At 47.8% G+C, this 18,955-nt stretch overlaps 1 long non-coding RNA gene across 1 annotated transcript; it reads left to right on the top strand.

Moving 5' to 3' along the window:
• Nucleotides 1-1,260: 1,260 nt before the first annotated feature.
• LOC135315462 (uncharacterized) lies at nucleotides 1,261-18,532 on the top strand. Its single transcript, XR_010374925.1, has 8 exons — nucleotides 1,261-1,512; nucleotides 2,750-6,407; nucleotides 7,471-7,596; nucleotides 13,617-13,697; nucleotides 16,370-16,460; nucleotides 17,212-17,391; nucleotides 17,904-18,009; nucleotides 18,368-18,532. It is a non-coding gene; the product is annotated as an uncharacterized LOC135315462 (long non-coding RNA).
• The last annotated feature ends 423 nt before the right edge of the window (nucleotides 18,533-18,955 follow it).

The raw sequence follows: 18,955 nt of genomic DNA on the forward strand, positions 1-18,955 counted from the left end.
GAGGGAGTAGGGTGTAAGATATATGTCCCCAGGGGGAAAGTGTCTCTCCTCCCCTTTGGGGAACTATCAGCCACTGTTAGCAACTGCTCTAGTTGGGGAGCAAAAGAGCTCCTGGTTCCTCCTGTGCTGCCTCCAGGGAGGGTTTTTGCTCCAAGGGTATGGGTGTGTCTGGGGAGACCTGGTTTATAATCCAAATTCAGTGCTGTAAAGGTTTTCCTCAAATAGTCACCTGAATTTTGAATCTGTCTTGAGATGCACATGTCTGGACTCTTTTAGATGTCTACCACTCATTTGGTCTGAATCATGACTGGATGTGAGTGGTCACAGAATCATAGAATCGTTAAGGTTGGAAAAGACCCTTAAGATCATCGAGTCCAACCGCTAACCTGTCACTGCCAAGTCCACCACTAAAGCATATCCTGAAGCACCACGTCTACCCTTCTTTTAAATACCTCCAGGGATGGAGACTCCCCCACCTCCTCGGGCAGCCTGTTCCAATGTTGTCATCTTTAAAAGGCTTCATCTTTGAATTCTGGATGAGTACTTGCAACCTGGAGTCTGTAAAACACTACAGAAGATGTCCCAGGATCCTCACCATCTTCACTTTCCTCAGCTTCTGCTTCAACCCCAGCCTGTACCTTCCTGAATGTGTGTTTTTAGGATTCTGGGGCAAAGACAAAAACTTTAAGATAACAGTGGGGTAATTTTTGCTGCAGTCAAAGCAGCCTGCAGGCTGGTAATGGAGGTGATGATGGGAGAGCATGGCAGAGCACTGACTCTGAAGATTAGCTGATGGTCTCATTCTGAAGTCCTATGGGCCATGCTTGCCTGGGTGTGATGCAGTTCCTGTCCGGATTCCTTCTGAAACCATCATAGAAACAGCAGCATTTCCCCTGGCTTTATTTCTGCATGTTGGAGCTTAACTTCAAATGGGTTGGATTTTCTCACCCAAATATTGGCTCCAGCAAAGTTCCTGGGCCATTTTCCTATTAGCCCACCTTGCCAGAGTTTCACTAAGCCAGTTTGCAGCTGCAGCCATTCCTGTGTATTGGTTACCAAGGTTTAGGCTACAACTGTGAGAGTAATCCTTCAGTCCAGCATGGTGGCTCCCCCGGAATATCGTGGATGTGCTTGTTCACCTCTCACCCTGCATGCCACAAGCTGAGGCAGAACCCAAAGGGGTTCTGCTAACGCCAGGGAGGTTTGGCTCGTATACGGAAATAGGTTTAGCTGCTGTGCAAAGTATGCTTTTCTTGGTGGTGCATTTAATAGCTTGCATTAGTTTATTTACATGTGTATTCTGGCATCTACTGTATATTAGTATGGGTCTGTGCATTTGTATGCCTAACTGTGTTCTTGTAGGTATAACTGTGTCTGTGTTGTTACCACTTGCAGGTTTATCTTTATCCAGATTACCAGTATCGGAGTGAAATGTTATCGCTTTGCACTCGCAGCTGATTTCTAGATCGGAGTCTGATCCTGTGGAGACGTACGGTCCCAGACATAGGTCAGGTAAGTGTATTTAGCGGTGTGTTGTGAGGTGTTGCACTGTTAGGTTGTGCGCTGGATGCGTCCCTTCCCAGGGGTGTTTCCGTGGGGTATTTGTGGCATCCATTCTGAGCGTCACCATGGGGACAAGCAGGGGGAAGGAACACGATTTGTATTTCTTAGTGGTGTGTCATTGTACTCTCCCTGCGCCTCAGAGTGAAGGGGCATGATGAACTACGTAACTGTCCTGTATGTTGCTGTATGACAATACTGTGCACGCACACACGCGCTCACACATACAGGCACACACCCTCCAGGCTCCAGTGCATGTAGGAGAGTGTGTGTGTGTGTGAATGCTATTTAAATAAAAAAGAAAGGAAGTGAATCAGGGTCGTTTCCATTTTAATTGTAAAACAGATAAGCACTAAACACTTTGAAAAAGTAAATGACTTGAGAATAATTACTATCTATTACTCTGCGTCCCAGGGGGGCAGTTGGAGGAGCCCAGATGGCTACAAAAATGGGATTTAGCAGAAAATTGAAGACATTATTCACCGTAACACATTATCAATTACCTTCATATCAATTACAATAACCTTACATTAGAAGAAGGGCCAGGAGACTATCTTCAGCCCCCAGCCTGAATAGTAATTGCACTACCCCTATGGATGGTGCGTGTGTGTGTGTGTGTGTGTGTGTGTTACAGGGTGGGGGGCACCACAGGGTTGTGCAGGGGTTCTGGTAGCTCCCACTGCTCGTGGGGGAGAGGATAATAATGGCTCAGGATAGGTTTCCCTCCCCTCCCTACAGCCATCTCATGGAAGGTTTTTCTCTGTCCTGTTTGTGTGGTCTAATAGCTCGAAGGGCAGCTGATGTGGCTCCTTCCAAGAAATTCTGCTTGGCTTGTCATTTGGGAAGTTCAGAGTCTCTGTGCAGAGACTGCGGTTTCGCACCAGTGTCCTCTGCTTTCCTCTTCCCCCTCTCAGCCGTTTCAGCCAAGCTGCTCATTTTATTAATGGGCGCTGGTGTGCAATCTGAGGTCCTTTCTGTAGGTCCTGGGTTTCTTGGTATAGCGATCTGGCTCCCTCCCACCCTGTGCAGGAGGTGGGAGCTTCTCCCTCTGCCGCACCCAGATGGGGCCCCAGCTCGGGTTCCCTGTAAACACTCACAGAGAGGCTGCACGAGGCCTTGGACAGGATATGGAGATGAAACAACCAAAAACAATTTTAAAAATGTCCCTCCTCCTCCTCCTTTTCTCCAGGGACGGTGGAAGGTGCCTTACAGAGGAGCAGTGCCAAGGCTGTTTCGGCAGGCTGGTAGCATGAAGGCGGCTCTAAGGACTCTTGTTACCTGTGGCTGTCTCTTGTTGCCAGCTGGGATAGCCCTTGGAGCTGGTGGTAGGTCGGTGCTTCTGACTGTAGCTGGCTAATGCTTCTGGCTTGCCATGATGCCATTCTGAAATTCCACCTCCTGCACCTGGGTTTGATCCAACTCACCCGAGTATTTACACATGCAACACTCGGGTCTCGCTGTTGTGGTCCCATTCTCTGCTGCAATCCAAACAGCTTTCATTGCCACGGCGTCCTGGCCTGTGTGCAGACATGCATGTGGAAGACGAGCATTTGCCCATGTCAGGGCACTTATGAGTTAAACTGCTGGTGACGCTCCCTCCAGCCTCCCCCCTTTCCCAAATATGCAGTGGAGTGTCCAGTGGGTTAGTGCAGAGAGGACTAATTGCTATTAAAAGGCTTTAATCTGGGAGATTAGTGCTGGCTCCAGGCGGTGTTTGCACACGAAGGAGACATTTCCGATGAGATGAACTAGAATTTGTCCCTGCTGTTTTGTTGATAGAAAATCATCTTCCCCTTGGTTTTTTCTCTTTATCTCTGTCTCTCTTGCTTTCTCGCTCTCTCTGATCATTTGCTTTTGCCTCTTCCTTGAAGTTGAGCTGAGAGCTGTATTGTTTCTGAGAGTAGCAGTCCTCTTTGACCTTTGGGGTCAGTTGTCTTCGGACGTACGTATAGACCCGCATGCACGTATGCGTAGATGTGACCAGAGTTTCCTGCTCCAAAGAGTCCTTCAGGAAATAGGTCCTGATCAAGAGAAGTAATGGTAAATATATTTTCTCCTTGCTTGCTGTTGAGTCTCTTGCAGGTCGATGAGGGGCCTGTAGAACCCTTTCTATAACATGGGTCAGGCCAGTCCCCTTCTCCTGGGCAAAGGCTGATCCAGGGAGCATCAGGAAGAGGTGCTGCAGACTGAACATCTTAAAGGTCCCCGCAGAGGTAATTAGTGGGAGGTAATTAAATGATTACATATGGGAAGGTATGGAGCATTACTGGACCTTTGGCATGACCCAGGAAATGTCACTATTGACTTTGATGAACATTGGACCAAGCTCAATGGAAATTAATCTGACAACATGCCAGATGTGTCCAGAGAGCCTGTCCATGAAGGAGACACGTTTGACCTGGGAGCACAGAAATCTTTTGCTACACTTGCTGGAGGATCCAAAAGCAGAGGTGCTTATTCTGAATTCACTGTTGTCAGAAATCCAAGAGTGTTGCTCAGGCCTGACTATCTAGGCAGATAATCCCTGCTGCTCCTAGTGTCCGCCTGGGATTTTCACAGCATCCCCAGGAAGTTAAGGGCCAGTTCCCTTTGAAAAGCACAAAGGAATAAATGGACAATGTTTACGTGTAACGTGAGTGGAAGGAACTGAAGACATTGTATCCCAAAGAGAAGGGTGTGTGAAAACTTGAGGAGAAAAGGAGAACTCTGGTAGAACCACAAAGCTGTGCATGGTCCGTCAGGCCTTGAAGGTGGCCAGGCAAAAGCTATAAAGCAAAACGGTAAGGGGGGATGAGTATCCTCGAATCAAGGGGGCAGTTGGGCAGGGGGGAGAAAGTTGTTTCAGAATCCAGGTCTTCCTTTCAAAGAGGTCAAGGCACTCCAGGGAGGACGCACTCTGCTTGTGAAGTGTCATGCGCCCTTCTGTGCGGTGCCTGAACACCGTGGGCTTTGCTCTTCCGCAGGATGCTGCTGGAGACTGTTTTTACTATAAGCAAGTATTTTAGGAGGTGTAAATCAGGCACTAGCAGCAGAGAAGGGAAAATCAAGTCACCTCTGTATCCCTGGGGACATTGTGGCTCTCCAAAGACAGTTATGGAGCCTGTTGCTTGGCAAAGTGGTGTGGGGCTTCTTGGTTTGGGTTTTTTGGTTGGTTGGGTTTGTTGTTTTTTGTTTTTTTTTTTAAAGCATCTGAATCAGATATGAAGTGTCACAGCATTGGACCCCTCAAGAAGGGTTGTAGTGGGCTGGAATTTTGTATAAAGGTATTTATAACTCTCTCTCTCCCCCCCTTCCCCCCTGCCTGAAAATCCAAACTGTTACTGTTAGCCGGCAGGAGGGCAGACCTACTGCTCGTGTAAATCGCTCTATTTCTCTTGTTTGCCCTTGTTCCCTCAAGTTTGCAGATGATGCTGGTGTAACCGACATAAGGATCTGGCCTCTAGCATGTGTTTGTCCCATCTGCTGTCCAGTATGTTAATTTTCATGGAAGACACAAACTTGCATGGACTGTGATTTTTAAGGAGGGGCCCTTTTTCTTTTCAAGAGCCAACTGTGACGCCTCAGGGGCCACATTCTGAAAGGCAGTCACTGCCCAGCTCAGGAGAAGCTGGGAACTTGTCTCCTGTCAATTTCTGGCTTGTGGTCCAATACTGGCAAGACCACGGGGAAGAAACCACGTGTTGGATATTTGTGTAAAAGCAGCGAAGGTGTGGAAGATTTTTTGGTAGCGACGTCCTTGGGTGGAAGGGCCAGGCTTGCAAAAAAAGGGCTCAGCTGCAATGAGCCTCGAAAAATCCTCAAGGGGGGTTAGAAATAGTGTGACAGGGAGCATATTTTCACCACTGTTGTCAACCAAAATAAAAATAATGATTTCTTAAAAAAGAAATAAAATGCAACAAGTAGAAGAGAAGGGGTCTGTTTCTTTGGCTGATCCTCTTTATCTCTTCTCTTTCAATAGGAGCAGAAGTATGTCCGGCAATTGTTCAGGTGATTCTTATTCCCAGCATTTAATGCTGCAAATATTTACAAATATTAATAGCCAGGCTTCTTAACATGCCCAGTGATCTTGAATGTCTTGTGTTTATGGTACAAGATTGGAAATACCAGAGATTTTTCTAAATGCTCAGGCCTGATCTTTTTATTAAAAAATAGCCTAACCAAAAAGTCACCTGAAACTGGGAATCTAAGTTCTAACTCAGCTATTGTTAACTTTTGTTAGTGTTTGTTAGGATACATTTCTTGATTGCTACTGATGTCATGCAAGCGGCTTATTGTGCCTTTGGGAGGTGGCGTTAGTAACTCTTCCATTGTTATTGCGAGTTTCATGAGAACTACGGAGTTTCTGAAACTCCCAGCTCTGAGAATCAGGTACGCGTATGGCAGTGTCAGCTGTCCTTTCAGTTTGTTATCTTTTCAGTGTTGCTACTCCCAAGGTTGGCATTAACTCAGAATAAATAGCCTGAGAACTTATTAGAAGCTTAAAATTCACAAGGTACTCAGGATCTACGATGATATAAAAATATGCTAATGACTTTCAGTGAACCTTCTGGTTTTAGCAGATATGGCACACCATTTTCGAACGGCTTATGTTGGAAATGTCACAGATAGGCTTCAGGTCTCCCCCAAATACTCATGGAAACTGATCTTTTACCATATTCACCTCACGGCGTGATTGGAGCTCCAGGAGTCCGCATCTAAGGCACTTGGAAGGAGTTGGCCACTCAGCGTTTGGAGAAATGTTTAAAGCTCTCCATGCGCTGAACCTCTTCGACCACAGAGGTGAAACTTCCACTTGACTTCGGAGGAGCTTGAGTCAGCCCCGCATCCAGGGCTGCAGGTCCCGTCAGGTACGACTTGCACAGAAGCACCCCTCAAAACCGCGGGAGGTCGTGTTTCTGGGGAGGGGGCTGCGCTGGTATTTAGAGAAAGCAGGTGAGATGGTGAATGGTGCAGGACCAAACTGGGGACAAGAGACTTGTAAGGGGTATGTGGGAGGTCTGTAAAGGACCATTGCAGGAGGTGGATTAGAAAAAACATAAAACTGACGCAGGCGTTGGAATTGGAAAGCTCCACGGACACCAGGCAGCGGGGAGCTCACGCAGCAACTAACTAATCCCCTTTCTCTGAGCTGGAGCAAACCAAGCTTGCCTCTTCTAGCCTGCCAGTGGCTTTGGAAACTTTAAGGAAATCTAAATTAAACCTGGCCCCTGATGGGTGTTCTGCCTTCCCAAACCCAATTAGCCAATCATGACTTTTCACTTAACTCCAATGACTTTAATTGGATCAGAATAACAACAGGAAGGATAGAAAATTACAGGAATTTATTTAGCATGCAGGGTGGAGCTGGGATCATCATTATCTCTAGCACAGGCTGTAAAATTCATCAGAGATGTAAGAACTCCATGAAAAGTCCACAATACTATGTATGGAGTTTTTCAATCTTCATTTAAGCTACAGGCATCCGCATGGAAAGCTATAATAGGTGTGGTGGCCCAGCCTGCTCTTCTCCTGTGCGCGTACTCCAGGCAGCAAAATCTGACTGTGTGCAATACCTTGTTTGCACTTGGTGGTGTGAAGGGGTTTTTGGACAAGTGAAAGGCCTGTGAATGGCCTCCAAGTCCTTCATGTTGAGCAGAAGCTTAGAGCTATGCAGAATTGAGGCCTCTGGGCAGCGGTTTTCTTTTGGACTGGCATTCAGGAGCGCAGGGGCTGAGGTGAGGCACAATAACTCCGAAACGTGCATTCCTGTCCTGCCACTGGACGTGGGGTAGGGCCACCAGGTGAGCTTTAAAAGCCAAGTCCCAGGGTATCAACACAACAAGGAAAATGTATTAGCACCAGGACAAGACTTGGCACTGACAGAGGTGATCTAACAATGTCATTAATAAGATATAAACTTCTCCTAAACAGGTGTGTCATTGGGTTGCTCGCTGGGATGTAGGAAAGAAGAGTGGACATGGCTGGCGTGTCCGACGTCTTTCGAGCATAATTTGGAATGAGATTTTGGAGATCAAAACACACGTAAAAAGATTCCAGGTTAGTGATTTCTTCTTTCTTCTGCATTTCACTGATCATGGTTGGTGATGAGCAGCAGATGACTAATACAGCACCAAGCAAAAATTAGAAAAAAAAGAAAACACAGGGAGGAGAAAGGCAACTCTTTTCCTGCTTTCTCTACAACTTAAGGGACCTGCCTTCTACCAGAGCAAGCTTCACGATGCAGGCCACACACCGTGCAGGCTGATGCCACTTCACATCCAAGGGAAGCCTTGCAGCCTCAGTGAATGTTGATCTGGATTTACACGACATAACAGGGATCAGATTTTTGCCCGCTGGGAGCTGTCAATGAATGCAAAGTGTGACGTAGTGCTTATCTAGCACGCACACGAGGGACCCTGCTGCAAATCAGGAATGACTTCACTGAATCCAGTGGAGCTGAACAACCATAAATGAGCAGAATGAGGCCCACGCATTATCCCAGGCCAGCATGCTATCTTTAACGGGCCCTAATGAATTCAGCTGCAGCATGTAGTCATTAATCCCAGTGGAAAGAGCAGCTCACCATTACACAACCTGGGTTTTCAAGAGGTTGCTATTAATGCACCAGGCTGCTGTCCTGATGCAGAACCTTCCATGGCTGCAGGCCCCAGGGAAACGTGCATCACCCTGGACCCGGCCAAAATCCCAACAAGGCTCTTTCAGCACCTTTTGGTCCAGGTAAGCAGAAGGGCTGGTGAGAAGGGAGGAAAGGCCAGGGTAATAGATGGCACACGGGGCCCTGAAATTTGTTTATGATGCAAATATGTTTAAAAGCACCGCATTGCCTCCTCTGGGAAAAGGAGCTTAAAATTGAAGTCTAATGATAACAAATGATTGTTAATGAGTTGTCTAAACATAATAGATGGAAAGAATTAAAAGCCTAGAATAAACAGGGTTTCATTAAAGCACAATAAAGAAACAACACAAATTTCATATCTTAGAATAAATGGACCCCTGCGGTGTTGCTGGGAGCGGAGGGCACGGAGGTGGGTGCGCGGGCTAGGGAGCCAGTCCTCTCCTGTCCAGGGGTGCCCTGGGCAGAGGGTGCCGGTGGCTGGGCAGCGCTCGGGGCTCCGCTGCCGCACAGCTTCGGCGCTTGCCCAGCCTGCAGCACAGGAGGCACTCACCGCCCCGCCAGCGCTCATCAGGTGCTTGAAAGCAGGTGCCTGCTCAAGTGTCCCGCTGAAGCACCTCTCAGCGCTGTCAGCAGGCTGAGATGGAGAGGGAAACAGGTTTTGTTCAGAGGTGTTTACGGCCAGGGGCTGGCTGACCCTGGCGCTGGGAACCTCCATGACTGCGATTCAGCCGGTCCGTGCAGCCCGTCGTTACAGCAGCAAATATTGGTTTTGGGGTCCAGAGGACCCCCTGGGGACCTTGGGCTGTTCCTCAGAGATTCTGCAAAAGGTACTGAGAAAGACAAGTTCAAACCAGCTGTACAACGATCCACAGATTGTTTTTGAAGCCCTTCAGAGACTGATTTTTTTTTTAAGAGCCTGCAGATAAAATTAAAGTTGAAAATCATTCCCCTAGTAAAGTGTGCTACTGAGAATGTGAAATTCTGCAGAGATTTCACAAATGGTTCATCAGAGTGTTAGATGCCAAGAGCACACACCATATTTCATCTCAGTGTGTGTCAGATGGCATATTGTGGATAGATTTTAGACCAAGATTTTATTAAGGACATGTGAAGAGATGATCGGCAATTCCTTGGTGGGATTGTTTCCTAGACTGTCTGTATTTGACGTGGTGACATTATTTTTGTTACTTGCATGTGGTGGGAAACTTTGAAATTTCAAAGTTGTTTTCAGGCTTTAGAACAGACCCTCTACTACAGGTTTCATTTGAAATCATCCTTTAGACATGAGCAGTATCCTGAAAGCCCCCTTTAGACTCTGGGAGTCTGATTCAGCTTTTAGAATTTTTCATTAAAAGGAAATGCGGGGCAGTAGACAAAAATTGAAAAGATGCGGCAAAAAGCATGTCAAGATTTCCTCGGGAAATATTGCCTTTTTTTTTTTTTTAATCTAAAAAGGCCCTTTTTTCTCTAGGAATTAAAAAAATTTTAAAATCTCAAGACTCTTCTCCCCAGCCCCCATTTTGTGTTTGTTGGCTTGCAGATCTTGTTTGCGTTTCAGGAAGGATTGCATGTTCAGTGGAGTGTATGTGAGAGCAGGAGTTTTTGCTGTGGTGACGTGTCTGTGTTTCGGAGTGTGTCCATGTCCAAGTGTAATGTACTTGTCTTTATTGATGTGCTTTATGATGGATGGATTGCAGATCTGACAGGTTCTTTCTCTACGTTTGTGAAGCTGCACGGAGCTCTGCGCCGTGAGGCCCCAGTCTTGACAGAAACCTCAAAACATCCCCAACAATCAGCTGGGGCCAGCTCCTGCCCCCTTTATTCATGCTGATTTGTACTTTACCCGGTGACTGGTTTGCCTGAAGCTGCTGGGGATCCTTGTGCAACACAAATGTAGGACAAACAAGGCTTGAAAAATCCAGGCAAGAATTAGAGCTGTACAGCGCTGGAGCTTGGCAGCGTTTCCCAAGGGGGAAATGGCTTTTTAGTGACACAGGGTGTCTCTCTTTTTCTTGATTTTTGAAAATCTGAACTTTTTTTAAAAAAGGATGCTATTTGGACGTTTCTGTTGAAACTGGAAAATGATCACTTTTTCAGTGCGGATTTAGGGTTTTTTCTTTTTGAGAAAAGCCTAGAAAAAGTATCCTTCCTCCTCCCTCCAGATCAATTAAAATCAAAGTTACAACCGAATTAAGTTGTTCCATAGGTAGAACACTTTTACTAATAACAATTAGCAATAATATTATTTGTTACTCTTTTGCTAGTATTAATACAGGTGTCTGCTTGTGTGCCTAGGCTTAACGTAGTGCAGTTGGCCTTTCTGAGGGCGTTTGGTCCTGCAGCTGGGGCATGCGCGAAACTGGGGTCCTGTTGTACCTGTGACATTGGCAGTGCTAAACACAGCTGCGCAAAGGCACTGATAGAGATGGGGTCAACCTCTAGCTGTATTTGCATTGAACTCTGTATGTGACCGTGTGGGGAAAAGCTACATGGATGCAGGTATGTTGCTAGACCTTTGCAGAGAGGAGGTCTAGAAGGTGGCTCCTTGGCAGCTGCTGAAGTTCCTTTCTAGCACAGCGAGAGAAGAGGGAAACCTTCCAAAGGCTTCTTAAGCAGCAGAATGACATTAAAATGCAGGCTGGGGGTTCATATCTAAGCCCCTTGGAACTGCAATATTCTCAAGAAAAAGTTGGTCCAAGTGGATCCAGCACCCAAATAGCTCAGTCTTGGTAGAACTTAGTCTGATTAAATGAAATGATATTAGAACATTCTGGCTCTCATGAAGGGGTATCAAAAATGGCAGCTTAAGACCTGGTGTGGGGAGTCCGATGCCTGGCATCACGAACAAGCAAGATCCACTTCATGATTTCATACCCAGGAATGCATGAATCCGGGTGGGTGCCCGTGCTAGTGGAGCCTGCACCCACAGGAGTGTGTCTTGCTGGCTGAGCCGCGCCTGAAGGGCTGCGCTGGTGTGTGTAAATCCGAGGGCTGGGTCTGTCTGCGGGTACCGGTGGTGTGTTGCGCGTAAGGGCAGCGTGGGTGCAAGCAGCATCGTTGGTTGAACGGCTGGCGTGCAGCTCTGGGAGAATCATAGAATTGCAGAATGGTTGAGGTGGGGAAGGACCTCTGGAGGTCGTCTTGTCCAACCCCCCTGCTCAAGCAGGGCCACCCAGAGCCGGTTGCCCAGGACCGTGTCCAGACAACCCTGCCGGTCTCCCTGGCTGTGGGCACAACCACACGGAAAGTTATAAGGCTCAGTTAGGCAGAACTGGCCCTGTCAGTAAATCATTGTGCAGTTCAGGCTTTTTTTTTTTCCTCCTGGGTTGGACTCCATAGAGAATCAGACAGACTGTGCTGAGCTGGTCCCATCTGCACCCAACCTGGACAGCAGCTTTATCTTGCCTTGTAAAACTGCAGAGCTCTGTGACAAAAGAGTTAATCTCTGCCTTTGTTTCTCTTCCTCCCTCTCTTCTCTTGCAGTGGGACTGAAAGGCAAGATGAGAGCAGATCCATCAGTGTCAGCTGCTTTCAGCACATCAGCACTTTTGGGGAGTTTATTGGGGACTAGCCCATCAGCAGTGCTTCCAAACTGCAAACATGCTGCAGACAGGCCCCTCCTCTGGCGCAGCAGCCAGGCTGCTCGGGGAAGCAACAGCCGGACCCTGGTGCCACTGGCCAGGGCCTGGGTGATAAATGACTGTGTGAGGCATCTCCGTGCCTAGCGAAGTCCAGAGGGTAGGCCAGAGCCAAGCTCCTGGGGAGGCAGCAATGAAACCATATTAATTTCTGGGCGTGCGTCCATGTGTGTCTGTGTGTCTGCACTGTCTGAAATAATACGCTTGACACACACACACACACACACACACACACACACACGCACACTCTGAGGCTTCACTTTCAAATCACAGAGTAACACAGAAGATAGGTGGAAGAGAGAAAACCATCTGATTGACAGGTTAATGAAGTGGTTCATAATAGCAATATATATTATAACCTTAGAAACAGCTTGTAAATACCCAGCTACTTTACACATATAAGCACACTCCCATGCCCTGGTCTGTGTATACGCATTTGCCTATATATGAAATGTATGTGCCTGTGTATATGCATAGCTGAAAGAGGCAGGAGTGTGAAATCAAAGCTCTGCAGTGAAATAAAAAAATAAACAGGAGGTGGGAAAAAATAAGCTTCATAGGCCTAGCAGCCTAGTTCCTGGGCTGGAAGACTTCCAAAACAGTGGAGGGACTTGGGAGCACACATCTCACCGACTTGCTCTCCAAAGCCCTCTTGGTACTCTTGAAAACTCCACCTGTGGTGGTTTTGGTGTTTTGTTTTTTTTTAAATCCCAAGGTCTCAGGCAGAGCAGCCTCAGCCCATCCATGCAAGGCTGGGAAGTCACGTTAGCGTGAGGAGAGTGGAGTTTGAACCCAGATCTAATCCAGGGTTTTGACTAATTCCTCATCACATCAGTATGTCACTCTTATGAAAAGCTTTATGTATCTTTTATAGGCAGATATTTGGATGTCTTTGTTTGCTTCTGTATTGTATATATCCGTGGGAATTTCCTGATGTACTCTGGACTGGGGCAATGACTTACACAACAATCCTTTCTCTCTTTTGTGGGACCTATTAGCAAATATAAATAGCGACATACTGAGCTCTTGTGGATGGGCTACAACCCCAGGAGCTGAAAAAGCAAGTTCAGCATGACTAAGGACCTTTAGCTTTCCATTTAATGACTCTGCTTTTAGTTGTAAGCCTCAGTTTTACAGTAAGATATTTCCACTGAGTTCTTTTCCTAGCTTCTCCTAGAGAAAAAGAGAAGATTAAGAGATTTCTCATAAACACAAAGGAGTGTTAAAGTTGCCAGTTCCCACTAAAATCCAAGTGGCATTTCTAAGTGACATGACTGTGGATGGAAAAAATTTCAGAGATCCAAGTGTACTGGGAAGGGTCAGAACTGAAGGTTGACAGCACCCAACCGACGTAACGGAAAGCTGACTTTATCTCCTTGAAGTTTGGCTCAGACTTGAAGTCTTGTGAAAACCCTCAGCAAATTCCCCTCTCAGAGTATACAGTTAAGTTCCTGGCCTCGGGTCTTCTGGAAAGAGTTCTGCCAGGTATCTTCCTCCCTGATATGAACTCCAAGCTAAAAGCACTTAAGAGGTGCGACGTGTGCAGGGACTGCTGGTGTGACACGTGGCACTATGCAAGGAGCACAGATACACATGTGTACCTCGGGCAACGTGCCGATGACCGTACCTGCGAGTCTCCAGACACGCACGCTTGTGCTTTTGCTACAGCAGCAAGGGATCCTTTTACTATAAGGCACCTTGCACTGTCTTGGTCTAGCTCTTGACCAGAGTTCTTGATCCTGTGGTCTGAGGAGCTTATAGGCAAAACAGTCAAGCCAAGTATTTCTGTGTTAATCTTGCAGCTATGGAACAGGAGTGACTTGTCCCTGATCACACGCAAAGCCGAAGGCAGAGCTGGGAACGGGGCCCACGTGTCCGGCACGGTAAGCGCGTTCCTTCCGTCTCTGTCTAGGCTGGTCCGTTACGCTAAAGCAACAGCGGCCCAACATTTGCACAGAAGCAAACTGCTGCCTGTCTTAGTCTTCAGGGGCATCATAGCTCTGTAACTGGGAATCCTTTGGTTTTGGGTGCAATACAAACCACTGTCTAAGAATACCATTCTGCCTAGCATCTCCTCTCCTCCTCTAAGCTCCCTCTTCCTCTGTCCCCTAGGATCAGGGTTTGCAGTTGTTCTCTGCAAGCATTTTAACCCCTTTTTGTAAGGTGGAGGAGAACAAGTTGTCTTAAGCTGGGATGGGAGTAAACTGGGGGCTGATAGAAGCTGAAGATTCAATTTGTAGCCTGAAGAATTAGTGTCCTTGCATCAGGGGCTTGCCCTTAATTCTCCGCCAGGGAGGACTGTCAGGTTTGAGCAGGCTGAGGCTGCTTGCGCAATTCTCTCCCCTGCCCCAGAGACCAGAGTGGGGGGCGGGTGTTGGGGGGCAATTAATTGCACGTGGGAGCGGTAGGCCGAGGGACGGGAGCTGGCAAGGTCTCTCTGTCTTTGGTGGTAAGGAGGAGAGGGCTATGCACAGCAGTTCAGCTGTCTTCTACCATCCAGACCAGGCAGTCAGATCCGGGAGGCCTTCCCAACCAGCGCAGCAAGCTCAGCTTTGCTGCCGTCAGCACTGCTGAGAGCAGAAGCTGGGGATGGGTGAGTCCAAATATCCGGATCGCATGGATATTGGCTGGAAATGTTCCACCATATCCGGGTGGCTGCCTTTGTGTGATAGTCGTGCTCGTCAGAAAATTAATTATTCCATTCACCAGGCTCTCTGAGCCGGGAGGATTACCTCTCAATACCTGGAGCTCCTCCTGGGGGTGGTGTGTGTGTGCGTGTGAGCACATCTGCCTGCACGCCTGCTTTACTGAGAGGGTGTGTATGTTGTGGACATAGATGGGTACAGGCAGCAAGGGACTGTGTATGGCTGTAGGCACAGAGGAGGAGTTGCACGAGTGATGCAGAAATAAAGAAGATGCCTTGCTCTGTGTGTCTGTGAGAGAGGGTGCCCTTGGGGAGGCTGAGTGCCTTTGTCTGCATACCAGAGAGAGGAATATTTTCATCTAGGTAAGGTGAGCTGTGTGCAGGGAGCAGAGGGCGCAGGGCCCAGGTAGGTGGCAATGCATTCCTTGTCTTTGCCTTTATGCGCGTGAGGGGCATACACGTGGCCTAGGCTGTGTTCTCATGCTTTTTGGATCTGCCTCCAGAAAAGTTGATGTGTGTTTGATGCAAGCCTAAATCTGCCCGTCGTTTCTTGGGTACTTGTGCTGAAAACAGGGGAAAAACTCCATGTGTTGAAAAACTGCGTATGTGGTGGAAGATCTGGTGTCAGGTGGCATCACAAGAGTACCTGTGATTTTGGATGCGTTTGATTTTGACTGTGGCCCTCCAAAACACAGCTCTGATTCTTGTCTTCCTGTTTTTACAGCTGATCAACCCCAGGCACATCAGTGGGTAACTTACACCAGGAAGTAAGCAGAATCAGGTCTTGTGATATTTAAAAACAAAACCTTTGCACCCCAGTCTGAAAGCTTTCCCGGGATCCTCTAAGTCACAGGAGGTCTTACCCCACATGGAGCGGTACAGTCCGAATATGTGCTTGGGTCGGGGTTTTCCAACTACAGCAGGAAGGAGTGATCTTTCCTGGAAAGCAAAACTACTTAATTGTGGCTTGACTCTGAGCGCGCCCTGATTGGCTCTGCTAGGCAGCACAGCGCTGAGTTTCAGGCTTGGGGTATTCTTGGAAATTTGTATTATTAATTGAAAGCTTATTAATGGCAAACACAGAATGACATCTTACATGGTTTAGTTATGTTCCGTGAGTCATTGGTACAACACAGCCTCAGCCACAAGGCAAGGAAGCTCCTGCCGTAACTGATAACAGAGAAGCAATAATAGCTCAGTTCCCACTAACTGGTCCTGGAGCGACAGGGACAGCCCTTGCAAATGTCTGATCATCTCCTTTCTGGTGGTCGCTCATCCTGGGTTAAAGGAAGTCTCAGAGGAAGGCAGACTTAGTCACTGAGGTAGTAAGCTTTCTGGTTTATTACCAGCGGGCTCGAGAACTTTGGTTTCTCTGAATGTCTGGCATTGTCCTTAAAAATAAAAACGCCTTGAAGTGAGGGGACTGCTGACATCACACTAGAAGTCAGCAGCCCCATCTCTAGAGCAGGAGATGTGATGTTGCGCTAGATAATGAGATATTGGGTACTGGACTGTGACTGGGTTCTCTAGAGTAATGCTTGAGTCCCAATCTCCCATGTTGGAGAGGTGGGTCAGACTGAGTCTGATTTATATCATAGTGGGGAAAGCATTAGGGTCCGGAAGAGAATTGGCTATTGCTTTTAATATCCTGCAAAAAAAAAAGTCCTTTTCCTCTGCCCAGCTTCATAGATGGGAGTGCCATATATCTAAAAATCAAAATGAGATTCCTGCTGAAACAAGAACAGGTGTCTTAGATCCTTAACATATTTTTAAACAAAGTGGCATTGTCCAGTCATTGTGTGGGTGTGGCTGCTGCGTCCACCTAGTCCATGAAGGTGGACTTACATCTTCTTGAAGCAGATTTCTGAATACCATCGACCAGAATTGTGCTTGTCTGTCTTATGGCTATAGGCACGGGCAATGCAGGCATACTGCTGGGAGAGGCACTTCTGTGAGCCACAGCCATGAATCTGCAGCCTCTTTCGTCTGGGAAGAAACACAGGTTGTACAAAACCCCCAAATATCTCCTGGTCCCTTCTTCCCACTGCTATATGTGCACCCCGTCCTGTTTTCCGGAGTTCCCTGGGGTTCTTTCCCAGGCACATTGAGGTTACTTGAACTTAGTGTTGTCACAGGTGGTGCTTGCTTGTGTTGCTGAGGTTCCCCAGGCAGGCACTCCCTCTTCACAAGCTCTGCTTTGGCCCTCAGAAAGGGAGGTGAGAGCTTGGAGACTCTTCCTGCCAAAACTTGGCCTTGGGTTGGGAAATCCACCCTCTGGGATGGAAGAAGCAAGGGAGGTGATGGTGGGAAGCCACCTACCATCTGGGTCTGTAGAAATAGCAATACATCCCTCACCTTCACAAGGGAGAGCTCAGTTGTGGGTGCCAACTGGACTGTTCCTTGTCTGGGACAGCCAAGAGGGGCTTATGGAGCTAAGCACCTGCACAGAGTGAAGGGAACTGTCCTTGAGGACCTCCACAGATCCGTCAGATCTATAGATCTGTGGGACACACGTCGTCTGACACCCATATTCGGTGCTGCAGTCCCGTTCTGCAACTACCAGCTTCATCAATGGCTGGAGCAGAGTACAAACGAAGCCCTCTCTGCAACTGCTGAGAGCCGTACAGGGGAATACAGACAGCAGAGCTCCTCTGCACTGCCTTGTCCAGCAGCAGAATTATTTCCACAAAGGCATTGCAGGCACTGGGAGGAGATTATAGGCCAAGCGCTTAAACTCTTCCACCCTGGTTTAGCAAAAGCCCCACAGCTGTGGATTGTCTGATGCCAGCAAATAAACCAGATGGACGACAGGGATGGAGACAGGCCAAGCTGGGATGGAAAGCACAGTGTGCCCTCCTGTCTTAATGGGCTTCTGGAAGATGAAGTAGCACAAGCTGGAAAGAGCCTTCAGCTGCAAAGCTCCCTGTGTTGAGGTAATGGGAAACAGGATCTACTGTTTTTTGTGGGGCTTCAGCTGTGGCTGGTGGAATCTCCTCTAATGCTGCAGGAAGAGGGGTGGTGCCCTGGGCGCCTACAGGAAGGTGGGATGTTTCCAGGCTCTGCTGGAGAGAAGAATCCATATCTGCACCTGTAGAGAGCAGTGGGCTTGGGAAGAAAAACTGAGCAGTCATAGTGTGAGAGGTATCACGGATCGTATGCATGCTAGAGGATATAACTGCGGTTGCCAGTTCTGGTTAGCGGGTTGCAGGAAGATGAAGCCCACCCAGTCTGCAAAGGATGGTGATGGGTCAGTGCTGCTGGGCACCATATGCTGCTTTTGCAAGGGGCCAGACCTGCTTGTTCCTCCAGCACTTGATGACTATGATTTGTTACCTGGGTGATGGCAAGGCCTAAAACTGAGATCGGACTCTCACTGTGCTAGGTGCTGCATAGAAAGGTGTAATGAGATGCACGTCCAAAAAGAGCTTTCTCCCGTGATTAACAGGACATCATTTTACGGATGGGCTGTCACAAAAGGCTGTGAGAAAACCACAAGTGCTTCACTTCAGCTGTCCAGGGTCTGCAGAATCTGGCTTCTTTCAAAACCCGAGGTAAGGCAACCTACCCTTGTCTCTGCATCTCCCCATTGACCGTTCAGGCACCCGAGCTCGGTGCTCCCAGATAAAGTGATCTAAATGACTCATGGACCTCTCGAGTTTGGAGGCTACAGAAAACGCCCCAGGACTTTGTATGAACAGAAGACTCACCTGCAATGACACATGGAGTCCGTATCAGTGCTGAGAGCTTAAATTAGCTCTGTCCTAGTCTTATGCCTTAGCCCCATGACTAGCTTCCCTCCCAGCAGACTAGTTAGGATGTTTCAAAAGGTAAGGGCAGTGTGTCCAGCACTAGAGTACGCTTACAGCATGCTTTGGTGTGCTTTGATTTGGGCTATTCCATCTTTACTAGGAGATGAGTCTCTCACCACCATGAAACACTAGTTGCTGGAGCCTGTCTCAAAATAAAGGCTTGAACCTCAGTTCAGTGGCTCTTCAAGCCAGACCGAGCTGCTTGCAAGTCTGATTTGGAAGGGATTACTGAACACTCCCCTCAGCGTGCTGGAAAATCACCCCTGCCGGTAACAGGTACTGTCCAGACACATTACACTGTGTTTATGGGGTTCAGTGTGGAGGGGTGGATCCAGGATGTGCTTGCCAGGCTGTTTATGGCTGTGGGGGAGCATGCCCTTTCTAGGTGTGATCCCCACCTCTGCCATTTGTCCTTCTTTCTCTATTCTGCCATCCCCGAAGCAGCCCGGATTGGTTATAGCCCACATGTTACTGTGGCCAACCTGCAAAGAGAGAGCCAGAAAAAGTTAATGTGGAGTTCTGGTCTACTCCCAGGATGCATTTGGGCTGCAGCCCATAATGATATGTATAATTGCGAAGGCCTGCCAAAAAAAGCAGGCTGGATTTAATTGAGTCAACACACTGCTATTAATAATAAAATGGCAGAGACTTTGCTATTAATCACTTGTGCTGGCTTTATCACAGGCAG

The sequence above is a fragment of the Phalacrocorax carbo genome, chromosome 12 (genome assembly GCF_963921805.1).
Source record: "Phalacrocorax carbo chromosome 12, bPhaCar2.1, whole genome shotgun sequence".
In the NCBI taxonomy this organism is placed as follows: domain Eukaryota; kingdom Metazoa; phylum Chordata; class Aves; order Suliformes; family Phalacrocoracidae; genus Phalacrocorax; species Phalacrocorax carbo.